At 35.2% G+C, this 19,422-nt stretch overlaps 1 long non-coding RNA gene across 2 annotated transcripts; it reads left to right on the forward strand.

Moving 5' to 3' along the window:
• Window positions 1-1,892: 1,892 nt before the first annotated feature.
• On the forward strand, window positions 1,893-16,273 carry LOC110796527 (uncharacterized). Of its 2 annotated transcripts, XR_008918743.1 has the most exons (6): window positions 1,893-2,494; window positions 9,514-9,582; window positions 9,701-9,750; window positions 9,845-9,979; window positions 10,839-11,467; window positions 16,044-16,273. It is a non-coding gene; the product is annotated as an uncharacterized lncRNA (long non-coding RNA). The 2 variants fall into 2 exon arrangements; XR_002535613.2 differs by lacking the exon at window positions 9,701-9,750 and having other exon boundaries at window positions 1,895-2,494.
• The last annotated feature ends 3,149 nt before the right edge of the window (window positions 16,274-19,422 follow it).

Consider the following 19,422-nt stretch of genomic DNA (forward strand, 5'->3'; position numbering starts at 1 on the left):
TCAGCCTATGGATAAGTCGGTCAGTTCAAAACCTATACAAGTTCAAAAGATAAGACACAGTACAAGACTCACCAAACCAGCGCGAGGCCGCTGAGACAAGTGAAACTCCAGTCGAAACACTAGATCGGAGGGACTCCATCTAGTGCCAACGAAGGCGGGTACTCTACGGGGAACCATACCTCCCTCCGGCACGTTTATGGCAGTCGCTTCATCTTCCGAAGCATCCTCCTCAGCAGCTCGAACCACCGAACACTGTGCGACCTTCCTCCGAGTATGTAGAGGCATACTAAATCAAGCAGAGTACAAAATGTCAAGATTCTAAACTGGGGGCTATCCTATACTAACCCGTACAAAAGTCAAAGATTCAGAGGCTATCCTATACTACCCCGTACAAAAGTCAAAATTCAAAAAAAATCCCCAGTGGCAACACGGACTCAGCCACGGACCTCCACACCAACGCCTAGGCTATTCATGCCGAAGCAGGAATATAAGTTCTACACCAACGCCTAAGCTATTGATGCCGAAGCAAGAATACAAGTTCTACACCAACACCTAGGCTATCCACTAGAAGAAAAATTGTCATGTGCTTCCCTTCAAGTGCGGCTCATTTTGTAATTTGGCAGCACTTGAGAACACACCAAAAAAACATTTTCACAAGTGCGGACTCATTTCGAAAAATTGGCAGCACTTGAGTTCAAGTACGGGCTTTAAACTCAAGTGCGGGCTCATTTTATAAACGAGCCGCACAAAATATTTCTAAAAATGTTTCCCCAAAACATTTCATTTCGCGCTTTCCTCCTTCCCCTTCTTTGGTTACTGCAATTCCCTAAAAGTTCTTTTCATTCTCTGGTTCTCTGGTCCCCCTCTCTGGTTCTCTACTCCCCCTCTCTCGTTCTTTGCTCCTTCCCTTCTCTAGTTTCTAACAAAGGCGCGAAATTCAACATTCACAACATAAACCGACGACTAGTCGCGTCGCCGTTGTTGTTCCCCTACAGCCGTGTCGCCGCTGATGTTCCCCCACCGCCGAATTCGTCCTCTTTTTGCCGCCGCCGCAGCACACACTCGTCGCTTCTCCTTGTCGCTTATAGGTTTGTAATTTAAAACCTAACTTTTATATAATTATTTGTTTCCTATGAACTTGTTAGGTTTTAAAAATTGTCAGAGGATTTAATTAAGGTTTTAAAATTTGAAATTAATCAGAACAACTGGTGTAGAATTGGTGCCCCGGTGGAAGGTGTTATACCTGCCTCAAAGTTTTTGTTTGATTTCCAGTCTTTAGTGTTTAATGTTCATAACATTTGACTGAGTGCAAAGTAAGAACTGCTGGTTTTTGTAATGGTTTTTTCTGATAATTTGTCAGGAAGTTTGAGCAGGAAAAATATTGATCAACTGCACCCACCTATAGTCTTCTATAGAAATGGTGATTATTTGTTCTTTATATTTAAAAAGAAAACGTTTAGTTGTCTATAATTTTGTCATATTTTCGTATCAAATGTAGGCTAGATATTCTGTTGAGGGCTTGATATGATATAAGTGGTACCATTGCTCGGAACTCTAAGTAAAGTTGATTCTAAATTAGTTTTAGAAAATGAGTTAGTTTAGTTATCTGTTTATTTAATTAAGGCGTTTAGTTTTCAGTTTGTGAGGGTATGGTTAGACTTGGGTACTTTTTGGCATTGTTTGACATCAGCTATTGATTATGATTTGCAGTTGAGGTTGTTGCAGGATCAACAATTTGGTTAGGTAAAGGGCTTTCCTGTGTTTGTGCTCAAAGAAGAGATAGTGATGCTCGACTATCATTTGATTTGACTCCTACTCATGTAATTAATGTTAGATTACAGCAGCTAACACTACTACAAAAACCATGTTTTGTGGACGATTTGTGCTCGACGCCAGGGTAAAGGTGTTAGCACAATAATACATTTCGCGTGTTTTGGCGACGCTTTTACGCGCCATCAATTATCTCGACTGTCTTCCGCGTCGAGATACTGGCCATATTGCTAACTCACCCGCACATGTCATGCACGTGTGGTCTTCAACCGCGAGTTCATTTTTGGGGGGAAAAGCCTACTCTCACTATCTCTCTCGCAGTTCTCAACCCTAACCATCGCACATTTTTCATCTTCTCCTTTGTCCAAATCTTATCAATTCTTATCTAGGTACAAAACTGACCCAATCTCCATCATCGAAAGCATCAATCTACTCCATTCCAAATCGTCTTCTGGTTTCAGTTTTTTTTTCATTTTTCGGAGCAGATCTCGCTGAAAATTCCGACAAATGACCAACGAGATAGTTAAGACGGTGTCGAGATCGGCTTAGTTAATTATGGGAAAATAATTGCAGATCTAGGAGATGGTGATAACTCGCTACTTTTGTATTTCTTCCTGTTTGCAGCCGAATAAACCCTCAATCTCTCACCAGTTCTCAACCCTCTTTGATTTCTTGCTCCAACCTTCAAGATCGATGAGTTACTTGCTCGAATAATGAATTTCAGGTTATTTCTTTCCTCTATGTTGGAATTTCTAGGGTTTTCATTTAATTATTCATCTTGAATCAATTTTATTTTCGGATGTTTCTGTTTTAGTTATTGATTCCTATATTATTTTCTCTATCTTCTTCTCATTTTCCAGTTTCTCAATTAGTTGGTTAATATGAGTAATTTTATTTTTGTTAAATCTTGCTTGAAAGTGAGGTGATTTTCGGCCTATCGCAATTGAGTCTTTATTGTTTAGGTCATAAAGGAACTCATTAGGTTGAAAGGGAAGGGAGTAATAATCTGATGAAGAGCTCCTTACTAGTTATCTTGGTAAATGTTGAATGATTGTTGTCCTGCTGCTTGATTAGAAAAGATATTGTCCTTCAATAAGAAACCAAATGATGACTTGCTTTACGAAAGGCTACCGTCTATAACAAACTTCCAATAAGAAATTAGAAGTTTTTGTTTGAATTGTACTTGTTTTGCTTCTCTAAAATATTGAACTTTGGTGTTTTTCTTAATTCAATTAGATTTCATGTTCAATCCTACTTTTTGAGTATATTACTGGAAAAATATTTTACTTTTAGATAACCTCTTCTGCCTTCCTATAAAAAATGTAAGATTAGAATTGAGACTATTTTAGTAAAATTTATTCCTGGTGTTTCCATGCTACTTGGGACCTAGAGAATGCAAAAATCAATGAATCACACATTAATGCTGATAGCTATAGATGCTTTAAGGAGACGAGTACCATAAGAAACTAATTTTGAGTTTTGGACATATTGTTGTTTTTGAGTAATTTCTGATAGCTATAGATTGTTATGTACTGTATCTTTATTTTCTTTAAACTTCTCTCTACGAGGACTTAATTTCATGATGTAAACATCAAATCACTATGTCAGCTCAAGTCTTCCTGTTCACATGAGTAGCAGTCTTCCTTGTGTATGTTATAGATGTTCTTGAGTAATATTATACGTTTTACGAGGGCGCAAAATTGCAGCCAGGCATGTATTATGAAATACATGCCATGGGCTTGTTTGTAATTTCCCAGCCATTTTGAAATTTTTGAATAGTCAACCTCATTTGCCAACTTGGATCCCGTTACTGAGGTGTGTTTGCCAACGTGCCATCAATAATCATTAAAATGAATACCATATAGAAAAATTGAGTACCAATTTTGTAATATGAATACCATTTTAAAATATTTAGCACTATTTTTGTGATATTAATACCACTTTATAAAATTTAGTACAAAACGAGTACCATTTAAGGAAAATGAATTTCATTTAGAAAAAGTTTAGTACCATTTTTGTAATACCAATACCATTTTTCTAATAATAAAACCATTTTTATCAATTTTGGAAAATAAGAGTAAAATATGGTTAATAATTTGTATTTAGAGTGAACTTAGGGTTAATAATTATAATTAAGAGTAAATAATGGTTAGATGAATTATGATTCATGATTCGATCCACAATGAACTAAGGTGAATGATTCATGCATTGGAGTTAATGATTTAAATTGAGAGTGAAATAAGGTGAATGATTCACGATTCGATTCCACAATGAACTAGTGAGGATGGTTAATGATGATCCACAATGAACTAGGGTTAATGGTTATTGATGATTCGATGTAACGATACGATTTAACGATTCGATTTATGATTCGACATAAGATTCATGGTTAATCATTCGAATTAGGATAATGATTCGATTTATGATTCGACTTATGCTTTAGGCTTTAGGCTTTAGGCTTTAGGATTTAGGGTTTAGGGTTAGGCTTTTCAAATTTCTCATTAAAAAAAAAATCAATGTAAACAAAAGTGACTTTGTTAACAAAAGTGACTTTTTCAAATGATGATGAATTTTAAAAAATGAATATCATTTTTGGGTAAATGAGTATCATTTATGTAAAAAGAAAACTATACATTTCTACCATTTTTGAAATATGATACCATTTTAGATTACTCTGAATACCATTCCGGAAAATAAAATACCATATTTGGAATATTAAAACCATTTTTAACAATTTGAATACCATTTTGGAAAACGGTAAATATAAATGGAGGAATATGGTTAATAATTTGTATTTAGAGTGAACTAAGGGTTAATAATTTTAATTAAGAGTAACATAATGGTTAATGATTCGATCGTAGGATGAATTATGATTCATGATTCGATTCTACTATGAATTGGAGTTAATGATTCAAATTAAAAGTGACATAAGGTGAACGATTCACGAATCGATTCCACAATGAACTAGGGTGTATGGTTAATGATGATTCGATTTAAAGATTCGATTTAATGATTCGATTTATGATTCATGGTTAATCATTCGAATAAGGATAATGATTCGTTTCAATGATTCGACATAAGATTCGACTCATTAGGATTAGGGTTTAGGGTTTAGCCGTTTAGGTCATTAGACAAAGGGTTTAGGGTTCTAAGTTAGTCATTAGAATTTTTATGGTTTTAGGGTTCAATTTATAGGTTATTCGTTCCAATTACAAGTGTTTTGATCTATATTATGGTTACTCATTCGACTTAAGAATCATGGTTAATAATGATTCTAATTGAAGTGATCATTCGATTTAGGGTTCGATTTATGTTGATTCAATGTTACGATTTGTTTCGTTTCATTTCGTCTGGACTCAATTCTAAGTACACTTAATGATCAAGAACTACTTAGACCAAAACATGAATTTTCGAATTATTCAATTCTTACAAAAATTAATCTAACACTTCTCAAGATAATAAATAAACATGATTTTTCAAAGTGAATTAAAGAGTACCATTTATGAAAAACGAAAACCATTTTAATGGTAATTTAATACCATTTTCGAACACTAGTATCGGTTTAGAATATTAAATACCATTTTTCATAATTTGCTTCCTTTATAAAATAATGAATATCATTTTTCATAAAATAATACCATTTTTATCTATTTAAATACCATTTTGGAAAATGGTTATGAGTGAAATATGGTTAATTTTGAATTTAGGGTTAATAATTATAATTAAGAGTTAAATAATTTGAATCATAGGATGAATTATGATTCAGGTTTCGATTCTACGATGAATTGAAGTTAATGATTCAAATTAATAAGGTTGATTAATGACGATTCGATTCCATGAACTAGGGTTAATAGTTATTGATGATTTGATTTAAAGATTCGATTTATGATTCGACATAAGATTCATGGTTAATCATTCGAATAAGGATGATGATCCGATTTATGATTCGGCTTAAGAATCTGAATTGGATGGGTTAATCATTCTAATGATTCGATTTGATGATTCGATATATGATTCGACTTAAGAATCATGGTTAGTCAATCGAACATGGTTAATGACTTAGACATCATAGTTTAATCAATCAAATATGGTTAATGATTTGATTCAATGATTTGATTTATGATTCGACATAAGAATCATGGTTAATCACTTAATAGTGTTAGGGTTTAGGGTTAGGCTTTAGGGTTAGGGTTTAGGGTGTTTAGGTTTAGTTTTTAGGGAACATGGTGTAAAATTTGGTTTATGATTCAATTAAAGTTATTCATTCCAATTACAATTTTTATATTGTTAGTGGATTATGATAATAATCCTTATATCAAACATAACATTTCAAAGTGTATTAAAGAATACCATATTTGAAAACTGAATACCATTTTTGGTTACACTAACACCATATTTGAAAAATGAATACCTTTTTTTGTGAATAAGTGCTATTTTACATACCATTTTGGATAAATAAGTGTAATTTTTAGGTGACTAAGTGCCATTTGATATATTTAAGAATACCATTTTGGCTAAATGAGTGTCATTTTTGGGATGACTTGTGCCTTTTTTATATAAATGAATACCATTTTGGCCAATAGAGTGTCATTCATCCTCCATATGAACTCTTCTTCTTCATCAACCTCTCGACAACCGGCGTCACCATTTTCAGCCTCCCCCCTGTGCCAGCCCCACTGCCCTCATCCATTTCCGAAATTAACATTAATGGATAACTTTTAAGCTAACCCCCAACTGAAAAAATAAAGCTTATCCACCAATTAATCAAATGTCGAGGAAGAAGAAGAGGAGAACCAGAAGAAGAAGATGAACATTTCTGTATTTTTTTGGAAAAAACGAATGGATAATTTATAGAACAGATCCAGATTCATACCCATTTTCAGTCTTCTTCTTCTTCTTCTTCTCCTTCAACCTCGCGACTACCTTCACCATTTTCGTCACCAATTTCGTCACCAATTTCAGCCCCACTGCCCTCCATTTCCGAAATTAACATTATGGAACAACTTATACTAACCCCCACATAAAATCTCACCAAACGTGGATGAAGAAGAAAAGGAGAACAAGAAGATGAAAATGGGTTTGATTTTTTTTTTTTGGAATTTCTGTGTTCAAAATTCTCGAATAAAAATGGTGGTGTGCGAAAATGGTGGTGTTCGAATAATTGGAACCCAGTAAGTGAGAGAAGAACTAAGGGAAAGGGGGTAAATGATTTGCCAACTCAGCAATGCCACATCACCACCCCGTTTTACACATTTACATTTCCGTTATACATTTCCCCCCAAAAATATTTAACATTTACATTTACCTTTTTATTTGGGGTTGGCATGTATTTCATATATGTATTTCATATATGAAATACATGCCTGGCATGTATTCGGACTTCCTCTACGTTTTACATAGGGTTCATCTATAAGTCCAACCATCAAGACTGGTGAGGGTTGAAACTTTAAATGTATGAATACTAGATGTTCCTTGCACTTTAGTTTTCTCAACGTGTCCTAGTACTGGTTCAGAAAACTATAGTAACAAACTAACACTTATGGTAACATTTCCTTATGGTAACAGTTCTGATTGTAGCTATGCTTTAATGGGAAATGCAGCTTAAAAAGGCCATTCTTCTACCTAACTAATACTAGTATTTGTGCAGCCACACGACCCACGCCTTATTTAGCAACTTGAACTTTATGCTACTCCTTACTTTAGCTTTTAGCTAACATGTTTATTGTGTAAGTGGTGTTTTTTCTTTGTTACTCTGTTCTTAACCTAAGTCATATTTAGTAGATACTGAACATGTTAGTTTTGGTTAGTTACTAGTAAGAAAACAAAGAAAACACACCTCCAAAGTTTGTCAGCCTTGCCGATCTCGTCTTGTGTCCAGGTGATTTCAGCCCACCCATAAAGTCTTCAAACACTGTTGCAACACAAACTATGGTTAGTAGGCATTGATAGGCTAATCACCCCCAACTAGCCAGTGCGTTTCACTTTCAACTGTCAAGAATCACCTTGATTGTGTCTAGTGAATATCTCCCAATATCTAGTTCATGCTATCCGGTTCCTGACGCCTAGGCCTCCACTCTTCTTTGATCTACACCTTATCCCAACGCAAATATCCAAGTCTATCACTGTCCCGATACCCATGCCTTTGATAACTTTTGTTAAGTTTATTATTAATTTAGCTTTATCATCTAAGAGTCAAAGAAATGTATACTATTGGCTCTTGGGACTGGATACCCAAGTATAGCTGTCATTGTAGTGTTGTTATATATGTCAGAAGCTAGGAAAAAATGAAACTGGTATAGCTGATACTGATTTCGACTCTAACTCTACACCAGTCAAGCAATGAAAATGCGAGTTTCTGAGTGTTGTAATTTTATGTTGTAAAATCTTCTGGTATTTCATGATTTGTGTAGAAAAGAGTAAATGTTTATGATAGCTTGATCAGGGTTTTTTTTATACAAAGGAGATTCAACCATTCGGATTTGAAACAATAGGTTTATATAATGTATTTACAGGGGCTTATCTGGTTTATTTTTATTATCTGTATGAACTATGAAGTTGATAAGTTGATGAGAAGGGAATCAACCTCGTCTTTTATTAGAGTTAGAATTTATTGTTTAATTGTTGTTTTGGTTGATTTCTAACGACGGGTGATATGGATTTCCAACTCATGCTTATTTCATTTTTTTTTTGTTTGAAGATCGTTCAACGTGATAAGGAACGACATGAGAATGAAGGCCATGATACTTGCGCTTATAAGCTACTACCACCATTAGATCCTAGTTTTTCTAGGATTTAGTTCTTCGGTTTAGAAGATACAATTTGTGTTTTTTTATTATGTTTTGGACTATTTAGTTAGTAATATATTAGTAACATTATCATGTACTATGGATTTTAACGTACTACACACTTCTAGATTTTTGTAAATATTTTTAATGTTACGTTGATTGAAGACCAATTATTAAAAATTCAGGTTTCATTGTTCTGGTTACTTTAATTTTAATTTTGTGATGAATAAAGTATATTATATATAAATATATAGGTGAAAAAAAACATACAGAATAAATTTGAACGCCTTTTGATATTGTGATAGATTCAAATTTTAATTTTTATCTGGGCGCTTTTAAGCGTCGAGAATATTAAATAGGTAAATGTTTCACTAGGCGGGAAAATGGATAGTCTCGACGCCAAAAACATATATATGGACGCCAAAAATAAAATGAAGACACACAAAAGCGTCTTCTAGATCGACGGTGAAAAGCGTCGAGAAAATTCTCGACTAACTTTTTCTCGTCGAGGAAAAAGTTCCCGACGCTTTAAAGCGTCACAAAATTGTTAAAAATCGTCGAAAAAGAGCGGGATTTGTAGTAGTGTAACCAGTTAGTTTTCTCCTTTTTGTTTTTATTAGAATCGTTCATACCATTGATTTGTTGTTCCTTACTTGACACCCTTCTCAGTTGATGTTTGTATGAATTTTTTGCGGAGCCTCTTCACTAGTCATGATTTTTTTATCCCATTTGATTATGTGAGTTTTTTTTGGTTGCTTATGTGAGTTTGCAGTTATATTTCTTGTACTGATTATAACAAACCTAACATTTAGTTTTATGCCAGAGGTGTTTTAGATATACATTTCATTGAGTTAGTAGATTAGTTCCCTGTGTGTTTCATCTGAAGTGTGTTAAACATGCTCATTAGATATTCTTGTAGGATCTCTGAGTTTCTGGTTTTTGGTTCATGTGCTTTCAGGAAGAGTGCTTGTAACTGCTGCAGAGCCGTATAGATGTTCAATATGACAGTTCAAACCCAGAACACCAGGTACATCCTTCCTACTCTTTCAGAGGATTTTTTAGAGATTTGATATGAGGGATATTGATTGTGCTCCATCATTTCCTGTTCGCCTCCTTTATTTACTCTTATGCAATTGTGGTTTCAGTTTTCTCTTATCTAGATGGATATTAGGATTAGGGTATTATTGCTGACAAGGTATGAAATCAAATGTGTTTATTTACCGCTATAATAGCTTAACGCAATTTGTAGGCTGAAGATTTGAGAGAAAAGAAACTTGTGAATTTTGCAGGATACACAAAGATCACAAACAGTACACAAAAGATAATTAAGGAGAATTAGGTCAGGCAGCAGACCGCGGGAGATCAGATGTTGCAATTATGGATCTCAACCAATTACAAAGTGTTATTTTTACTTGAAAATGGAGGTAACTCAACCCCAAAAGTTAAATTTTCATTTCCTATCCTATATTAGCTATATTTGTAACTCAATGTTATTGTTTTGTTTGCACTGCGCGCTTGACTATGTATCAATGCTGGCAGAATTATTATAGAATTATTGTGCAGTCGAAAAGGTAAAAAAGTAGTTTTATGTATCCTGTTTGATTAGCTAATCAAATGACACACACCAAGAAGTAATTCCTTAGCTGTATATTATACATTTATACATGACATCTTGTCAACCAAAATGACGGAAGTTCTAATGTTGTTATTCATCTATTTTCACTGATATTTCTTTTGTTGTGTTTCCCCAACTAGCCATTGCCCGTCCGATTGATATTGTTGTACTGGTAAATTATTTAATGGTGTCTATTCAGTTCTTTGATGATGATAACTGATATTTATGGTGGTGATTGGTGAATGTGACAAGTCTAGAACAATATAATGATAGCCATTGAGCCGGGGTCATCTATTTATATCTTCCGTGAAGAATTAATTAATCGTTTAACAACTTGATAGTAATTGCCGAACCAAGTTTTTGTTCATGATAAGAATTGCATTCTCAAACAAATCAGCAGTTCAGCAGATCAGAACAACAGTTGTGAAACTGATCTGCTCCTGCTTCTGATCTGATGCTGCAGATCTGTTGCGAGCAGATCTGTTGCGAGCAGATCAGAAGCAGCAGCAGATCAGAACATCAGTTGTGAAACTAATCTGCAGCAGCAGATCAGATCAGCAGTTATGTATCTGATCTGCTCCTCTTCTGATCTGCTACTTCCAATTTGTTGTTCGAGCTTCCCATTTGGATAAAGCCTTCATGTTGACTGTCTTTTTGTTTTCATGCAGTTCTTATAACTTGTGGAATTGGAGGTCATGACTGCATTCAAACCATTGGAGTTCTTCGGATCAGCTTTTGATGCTTTGTATCCTTTTGCAACATTAGCATACAGAATAACTTGTGTTGGATGTGTCTGATTATTTGTGTAGAGTTAGATACATTCCTGCATGCTGCAATATTATCAACTAGTCAATAAAAACATCACACTTTTCCTAGTAGATACTGGAGCGCAATAATAATTCTTGGTGTTTCAGTTTGTTCGTCAAAGATAGTTGTCTGAAATTGTGTCATACTGAAATGAGAAACAATGAGTTCATAATACTTCTTGGAAAGCAAGAAATGTCTCTCTTGTTTATTTACAAACAACTATTTATAAACAACATGTGCAACATTGCTATGTTTTGAATGATGCAAGTATAGATATTCATGTAAATAAAGTGCTTAAAATTGTGACAAGAATCCCTAGCCTACATCTCGGATATTTTTCTGAAAACAAGCAAGCTGCAGGAAGTTTCGTAATGCTTGACATTCTGGTTGGTGGCCAGCAAAATGTCATGTTAGTTATATCAATGACGTCTCCTTTCTTCCTCCCTTCAGTGTGCACATCAGTTTCAGTGGCTTTGGTCTACTATTCAAGGTACACGTAGTCTTTGTATTTAATTTCAATGATTGTTTTATGACTTTATCTTATTGTTTATTGGTTATATCCGGTCTTCACTTATTTTTTTTTCTGTTTTTGAATATGATACTTGTCTTTCCTCGAATGCTTACATCTTATCAACAGAAAACATCAGAGTGAGTAAGTGAAACTACTATACAAAATCTTAAAGAGTGGAAATTCTTAATTTGATAAAACTATTCAAACGAGAAAAAATTACAAAATGGGTGAGAATAAGTCTTTGAAACATAAAACTAAGTGTATTAAACATGGAAAGACTTTAAGATACTCATTTAAGTTCATTAGTTGAAAGTTGGGACCGAAATTAGCCATTTTAGTCAAAATGTGACCGATAATGAACTAACGAAGCTTAAATGTGCATAACTTCACCAAAGTGGTTGAGAATGAGTCTTTGAAACATAAATCTAAGTGTATTAAACTTGTAAAGGGTTTTAAATAGTCATTTAAGTTCATTAGTTGAAAGTTGGGATCGAAATAACCCATTTTAGTGAAAATTTGACCAATAAAGATCAAACGAGTCTTATATGTGCATAAATTGACCAAAGTAGGTGAAAATGAATCTTTTAAACATAAAGATAAGTGTATTAAACTTGTAAAGGGTTAAAATATTTATTGAAGTTGATTAGTTGAAAGTTGGGACCAAAATAAGCCATTTTAGTCAAAATGTGACCGATAATGAACTAACGAGACTTAAATGTGCATAACTTTACCAAAATGGGTGAGAATGAGTCTTTGAAACATAAAACTAAGTGTATTAAACATGTAAATACTTTAAAATACTCATTTAAGTTCATTAGTTGAAAGTTAGGACCGAAATTAGCCATTTTAAGTAAAACGTGACCGATAATGAACTAACGAAGCTTAAATGTGCATAACTTCACCAAAATGGTGAGAATGAGTCTTTGAAACATAAAACTAAGAGTATTAAACATAGAAAAACTTTAAGTACTCATTTAAGTTCATTAGTTGAAAGTTGGGACCGAAATTAGCCATTTTAGTCAAAACGTGACCGATAATGAACTAACGAAGCTTAAATGTGCATAACTTCACGAAAATGGTGAGAATGAGTCTTTGAAACATAAAACTAAGTGTATTAAATATAGAAAGACTTTAAAATACTCATTTAAGTTCATTAGTTGAAAGTTGGGACCGAAATTAGCCCATTTTAGTCAAAACGTGACCGATAATGAACTAACGAAGCTTAAATGTGCATAACTTCACCAAAATGGTGAGAATGAGTCTTTCAAACATAAAACTAAATGTATTATACATGGAAAGACTTTAAAATACTCATTTAAGTTCATTAGTTGAAAGTTAGGACCGAAATTAACCATTTTAGTCAAAACGTGACCGATAATGAACTAACGAAGCTTAAATGTGCATAACTTCACTAAAATGGTGAGAATGAGTCTTTGAAACATAAAACTAAGTGTATTAAACATGGAAAGACTTTAAAATATTCATTTAAGTTCATTAGTTGAAAGTTGGGATCTAAGTGTATTTGTAGACACCTACTTTTGTCCCCATTCCCGAAAGGGAAGGTTCGATGATGAGAACATAATTCTCCACTTGGCAACGCATCTCCTATAAAATAACGAATCTCAATCACCTTTTTCATTTCACCTGAAACCTGCTATTTATAGAAACCTGCTATTTATGGAAACCTGCTAAAAATAGTAACTGCCATAATAGGTAGTTGTTAAAAGTGGCAAGTCATAAAAGATAGAAACCTGTCAGAATTAGGTGTTGCACTCCAACATAAATCCTAAATAAGATAGAAATTACAAGAGGAATCCTATTCCCAATACGATTCGAAAATAAGAGTTACGTATTAATTAAAATCCTAACGAGCCTAGAGTTCGTAACGGGCCCAGATGCATTCCATCATAAAATTAATACGCACTAAAAGACACGATTAAAGTCTCATACACTCCGGATTCTAAGAATCCTAATCTGACAAAGAAACGACCCAAACCCTATTTTCAACGCCTGGCTCTGGGCGCCGAAATCTTTGACGCCCAGCCCTGGGCGCTGAAATTACCTGGGACGTGTTCTTTCCTAATTCCTCGTGGATTAGAGTTCTACAATTCTATCTTTCCACGAACGCTTTTCTATAAATAGGGCCCTAAGTTCGACGTGAAGAGGACACAACACACAATTATTATTCTAAGTATTGACTCTAAACCCCTAAGCCTAAGCCTCACGCTGCAAAACTGATCACACGTTCTGTCGCAATCGATCCAAAAATCGAACAGAACGTATCCTGTCCTATAATTTGAGATTCGTTAAATAAAAGGAGAAATAGCAAAGTCAAAGTGGTTAGTTTTCTGAGAACCGTGACGCACCTCTCAAGGGTGCGTCGTAATGTGTCCCTCTTCCATGGTTTAATTGCTTTCCTCGCCCTTTTATGAACTGTTAAACTAATCAAATTTGATTGTTCTATCACGCCTAATAAAGATAATATGTTGGGAAATTGGATCATCATGCTAGGTCCCTTAAAACAATCTAAATCAGATAATCGCGATCGATCTAGTATTATATGTTGCATATTGCTAAAATCAACTCAGATTAGTTTAATGGTTAACGCATGTCCCTTCAATTATTTATGCTGAGCTAGTAAGGATATCCTGCCTCTGGAGTTATCGAAGAGCGAGTACTCCTCTCGGTAGTTACAGTCCCCCGAACCCTCAATCTCTACCTTGCGGGTGTATGTTGAGAGATCCCCACACCAGGGATCACAAGGGAACCTATGGCCGTCGTGGTCAAACATAATTGCACTCCCTTTATGTCACGATAACTGGGTTTTGTCAGTTTTTCTCATTGTCGTTAAAAACTGGATGGCGACTCCTATATTACTAGTCAAGTGGGTGTAAACTCATAGGAAATCCAATTACACTTGATATGACAAAAAGAAACGTCACACCCACAAGGGACGAGGTCACGCATTAGCCTCGCGCTTTTTCGACCCCCTCACAGTATTAAACATAGAAAGACTTTAAAATACTCATTTAAGTTCATTAGTTTAAAGTTGGGACCGAAATTAGCCCATTTTAGTCAAAACGTGACCGATAATGAACTAACGAAGCTTAAATGTGCATAACTTCACGAAAATGGTGAGAATGAGTCTTTGAAACATAAAAATAAGTGTATTAAACATAGAAAGACTTTAAAATAATCATTTAAGTTCATTAGTTGAAAGTTGGGACCGAAATTAGCCATTTTAGTCAAAACGTGCTTGATAATGAACTAACGAAGCTTAAATGTGCATAACTTCACCAAAATGGTGAGAATGGTTCTTTTTAACATAAAACTAAGTGTATTAAACATGGAAAGACTTTAAAATACTCATTTAAGTTCATTAGTTGAAAGTTAGGACCGAAATTAGCCATTTTAGTGAAAACGTGACCGATAATGAACTAACGATGCTTAAATGTGCATAATTTCACCAAATGGGTGAGAGTGAGTATTTGAAACATAAAATAAGTGTATTAAACATGGAAAGACTTTTAAATACTCATTTAAAATCATTAGATGAAAGTTGGGACCGAAATTAGCCAATTTAGTCAAAATGTGACCGATAATGAACTAACGAGGCTTAAATGTGCATAACTTCACCAAAATGGGTGAGAATGAGTTTTTGAAACATAAAACTAAGAGTATTAAACATGTAAAGACTTTAGAATACTCATATAAGTTCATTAGTTGAAAGTTGGGACCCAAATTAGCCATTTTAGTCAAAATGTGGCCGATAATGATCTAATGAGTCTTAAATGTGCATAACTTCACCAAAATGGGTGAGAATTAGTATTTTAAATATAAAACTAAGTTTATCAAACATATAAAGACTTTAGAATACTCATATAAGTTCATTAGTTGAAAGTTGGGACCGAAATTAGCCATTTTAGTCAAAATGTGGCCGATAATGATCTAATGAGTCTTAAATGTATATAACTTCACCAAAATGGGTGAGAATTAGTATTTGAAATATAAACCTAAGTGTATCAAACATATAAAGACTTTAATATAATTATTTAAGTACACTAGTTGAAAGTTGGGACTGAAATTAGCCATTTTAGTCAAAATGTGACCGATAATGAACTAACGAGGTTTAAATGTGCATAACTTCACCAAAATGGGTGAGAATGAGTCTTTGAAACATAAAACTAAATGTATTAAACATGGAAAGACTTTATAATACTCATAAGTTCATTAGATGAAAGTTGGGATCGAAATTAACCAATTTAGTCAAAATGTGACGATAATGAACTAACAAGGCTTAAATGTACATAACTTCACCAAAATGGGTGAGAATGAGTCTTTGAAACATAAAACTAAGTTTATTAAACATGGAAGGACTTTAAAATATTTATTTAAGTTCATTAGATGAAAGTTGGGATCGAAATTAACCAATTTTATTATTATACGGTTCATTATTTCTTTGTTATGAACAAATTAAGTCTTAATTTATTGTACGATTCAATATTTATAATATAATAAAGTGTATATATATTTTTTGATGGTCAATCTTTTTAAGGTATTCAATAATCCGAGGGAGCGGCCTTTCACATTTGAGGAGATAGATGAAGTTCGAGAAATGTTGACAAATTTCATTACCAGTGATTGTCTTTGATATTTTCTTGTACTGAATCTTAAATTATGGATGCTAGATAGTTTTTAATATGATTGTAATGTAATCGACTTTTATATTCACAATTATATACTATTTAATTTAATTATCTATATAATTGAATACTTTTTATATGACGTATGGAGGTTAATCAGTGGCGTGGTCCAATTGTAATATGTAGCAGGGAAATCGATTATACATAAAATCTAGATCAAGTGCGGCTCATTTATAGGCCAAGTGCGGCTCATTTTTATGCTTGTGCTGCCCATTGATGTCAAGTGCGGGATCATTTTCATATTTGGCAGCACCAAATATGTCAAGTGCGGGCTCATTTTCAATATTGGCAGCACCAAATATGTCAAGTGCGGGCTCATTTTCAAATTTGGCAGCACCTAATATATCAAGTGCGGGCTCATATTCTAAAATTGGCAGCACAAAATATGTCAAGTGCGGGCTTATTTTCCAAATTGGCAGCACTTGAAACATCAAGTGCTGCCAATATTTTGGCAGCACTTGAGAAACATCAAGTGCGGGCAGGCCATGTGCTGCACATGTAAAAGCCCGCACTAAACCCCTTAAAATGTGCCCGCACTTGAGGTTTTTTCCTCTAGTGATCCATGCCGATGCAGGTATACAAAGTTCTACACCAACGCCTAGGTTATCCATGCCGAAGCAGGAATACGAGTTCTACACCAACGCCTAGGCTATCTATGCCGAAGCAGGTATACAAGTTCAAGAAAATTTCAAAAATTCAAATCTACAAGTTCCAACAGTTCAAGTCCAAGTGGCTATCAAAGAATTTTCTATACGAATCAAGAAGCCTAATATCATGCAATCATCATTTCAAAACATGAAATACTTACATGGACAAGGCAAGAACAAGATCAAGGGAAGAGTGTTCGACCTTTGAGAGAGAATGAAGCAAAAGAATACAAGTGATTGCTCTTCAAATGGCACGGCAAAGGGTGCTTTTATAGCTGTAGACACTAAAAAATTGTAGTGTATTGCAATTTAAATAAATCTATTAATTTGGACCGATATCATAATATTAATCCATTTTAATTATTTTAGCACACCCAAATTAAATACCCGAATTAATCAAATACAATTTGGGTCACAAACATTTGGGCTAGTTCATATTGTTAGCCCAAAATAAAAAAATCAAATGGACCAGGTTAAAGACTCTCAAATCACAAAATGGGACCGAGCCCAAACCTATCAAGTCCAGTAGAGGAGTCTCCATCTCCTATAAATACTATTCGTCTACATCAGTGGCGCAGACCAGAAATTTATTATTCTCAAGAGCTCATAAAATTCTCTTGGAATTCTCTCTGAAAATAGTCAATAAACACATCAATTTTGTGTCGACTGCTTAGTCAAACTCAAACTCAGGTTGACATCATCAAGCGGACGTCACCCTAAACTCAAACTCAGGTTGACGTCATCAGGCGACTGTCACCCTAAACTCAAACTCAGGTTGACGTCATCAAACGACTGTCACCCTAAACTCAAACTTAGGTTGACGTCATCAAGCGACTGTCACTCTAAACTCAAACTCAGGTTGACGTCATCAAACGACTGTCACCCTAAAACCAAATCCAGGTTGACGTCATCAGACGACTGTCACCCTAAACTCAAACTCAGGTTGACGTCATCAGACGATTGTCACCCTAAACTCAAAATCAGGTTGACGACTGTCGCCCTAAACTCAAACTCATGTTGACGTCATCAGACGACTGTCACCCTAAACTCAAACTCAGGTTGACGTCATCAAACGACTGTCACCCTAAAACTAAATCCAGGTGTCATACACATGTCACCGTCATCCACGGAACATAATCGGAGGACTTAGTTTATTTTCTTATAAACTTTCAAATACAGAGATTGTACCCAAACATTCAAATATCAATATAATTCTTTTGTTACATTATTTTCTATCTTATTTGCCTAGACTAGAAAATTTGTGTAAACAAATTTTGGCAAGCTCGGTGGGACAATCTCTGCCTCTCATATCTATTTCCATGGATCCAAAGAAAATTGTCTCTCAACCCGTTGGCGTGACAACTGTCACAGTTCAGGAGCGAGCTACAGCATTGGCTGCAATGTTCCAAAACACTGGTATCATTACAAGAGGAATGAGGAAAAAGAATACTGCCTCTGATGTAGCAGATCTGCAAACTGCATGCGTGCCTACCAAGGCGCGCAAACACCATGCTTTTCCCTCAGTTCCTAAGACGTTTGTCACGCCTTCCTCTCAAAGGTCGCATGACACCCCTCTATTCGGTTCAACGTCTCCAGCTGCACCGGAACAACATCCTGTTGCTTCTCTTAAATTGAAGCAAAACTTCATTGGGGCTCATGACAAGATGGTCATCCACAATAGCCCACTCTTCGAATTTTATGATGGAGAGAAAAACTCTGAAACTAGTAGTGTTTCTCCAACTGCGACATTCGAAGAGGCACCTGGTTTCGAAGACCCCTGTAATGGTGATTAATGCGAAAACTGTGGAAGAACAACTTGCTGAGATGAGGGTTCTTCTCGAACGGTTAAAGGCAGACAGAGCAGAAAAAGATGCTAAAATAAAGCATCTAACTAAGAAGCTTAACAAACGTCATACATACGCCACTTCAAGTCACGGGAGTTCTGAGGGTGATGGTGATAGCTCTGACTCTAGTAGTCACTCAAGTGGCTCTGTCAAAGTCATTGCTCAAAAAATACAAGACATGATAGCCAAAGCTATCAAAAGTGAACTGGGAGGAGGCTCTCATGGCAATCAGCGTCACGTGAAACCTTATACAAAGAGAATCGACAAGCTGCGGATGCCAACAGGCTACCATCCACCAAAATTCAACCAATTTGATGGGAAAGGTAATCCCAAGCAGCATGTCGCACACTTCATAGAGACATGTAACAATGGCGGTACAACGGACGACTTGCTCATTAAGCAATTGGTCCGTTCTCTCAAAGGGACTGCCTTTTATTGGTACACTGGTCTGCCCGCGCAATCCATTGACAGTTGGGATCAAATGGAGACAGAACTTTACAAAAGGTTCTTCAGCACTCAACGTGTAGTTAGATTGACAGAGCGAACTCAAACTGAACAATGGAAGGATGAGTCGGTCCTAGAGTACATCAACCGTTGGCGCGCCTTGAGTCTGGAATGCAAAGATCGTCTGACTGAAACTTCTGCTGTAGAAATGTGCATCAATGGAATGGACTGGGATCTTCTTTATATCTTACAGGGTATAAGGTCGAGATCATTTCAAGAGCTGGCAACGAGGGCTC

Source organism: Spinacia oleracea, chromosome 4 (genome assembly GCF_020520425.1).
Source record: "Spinacia oleracea cultivar Varoflay chromosome 4, BTI_SOV_V1, whole genome shotgun sequence".
NCBI lineage: Eukaryota > Viridiplantae > Streptophyta > Magnoliopsida > Caryophyllales > Amaranthaceae > Spinacia > Spinacia oleracea.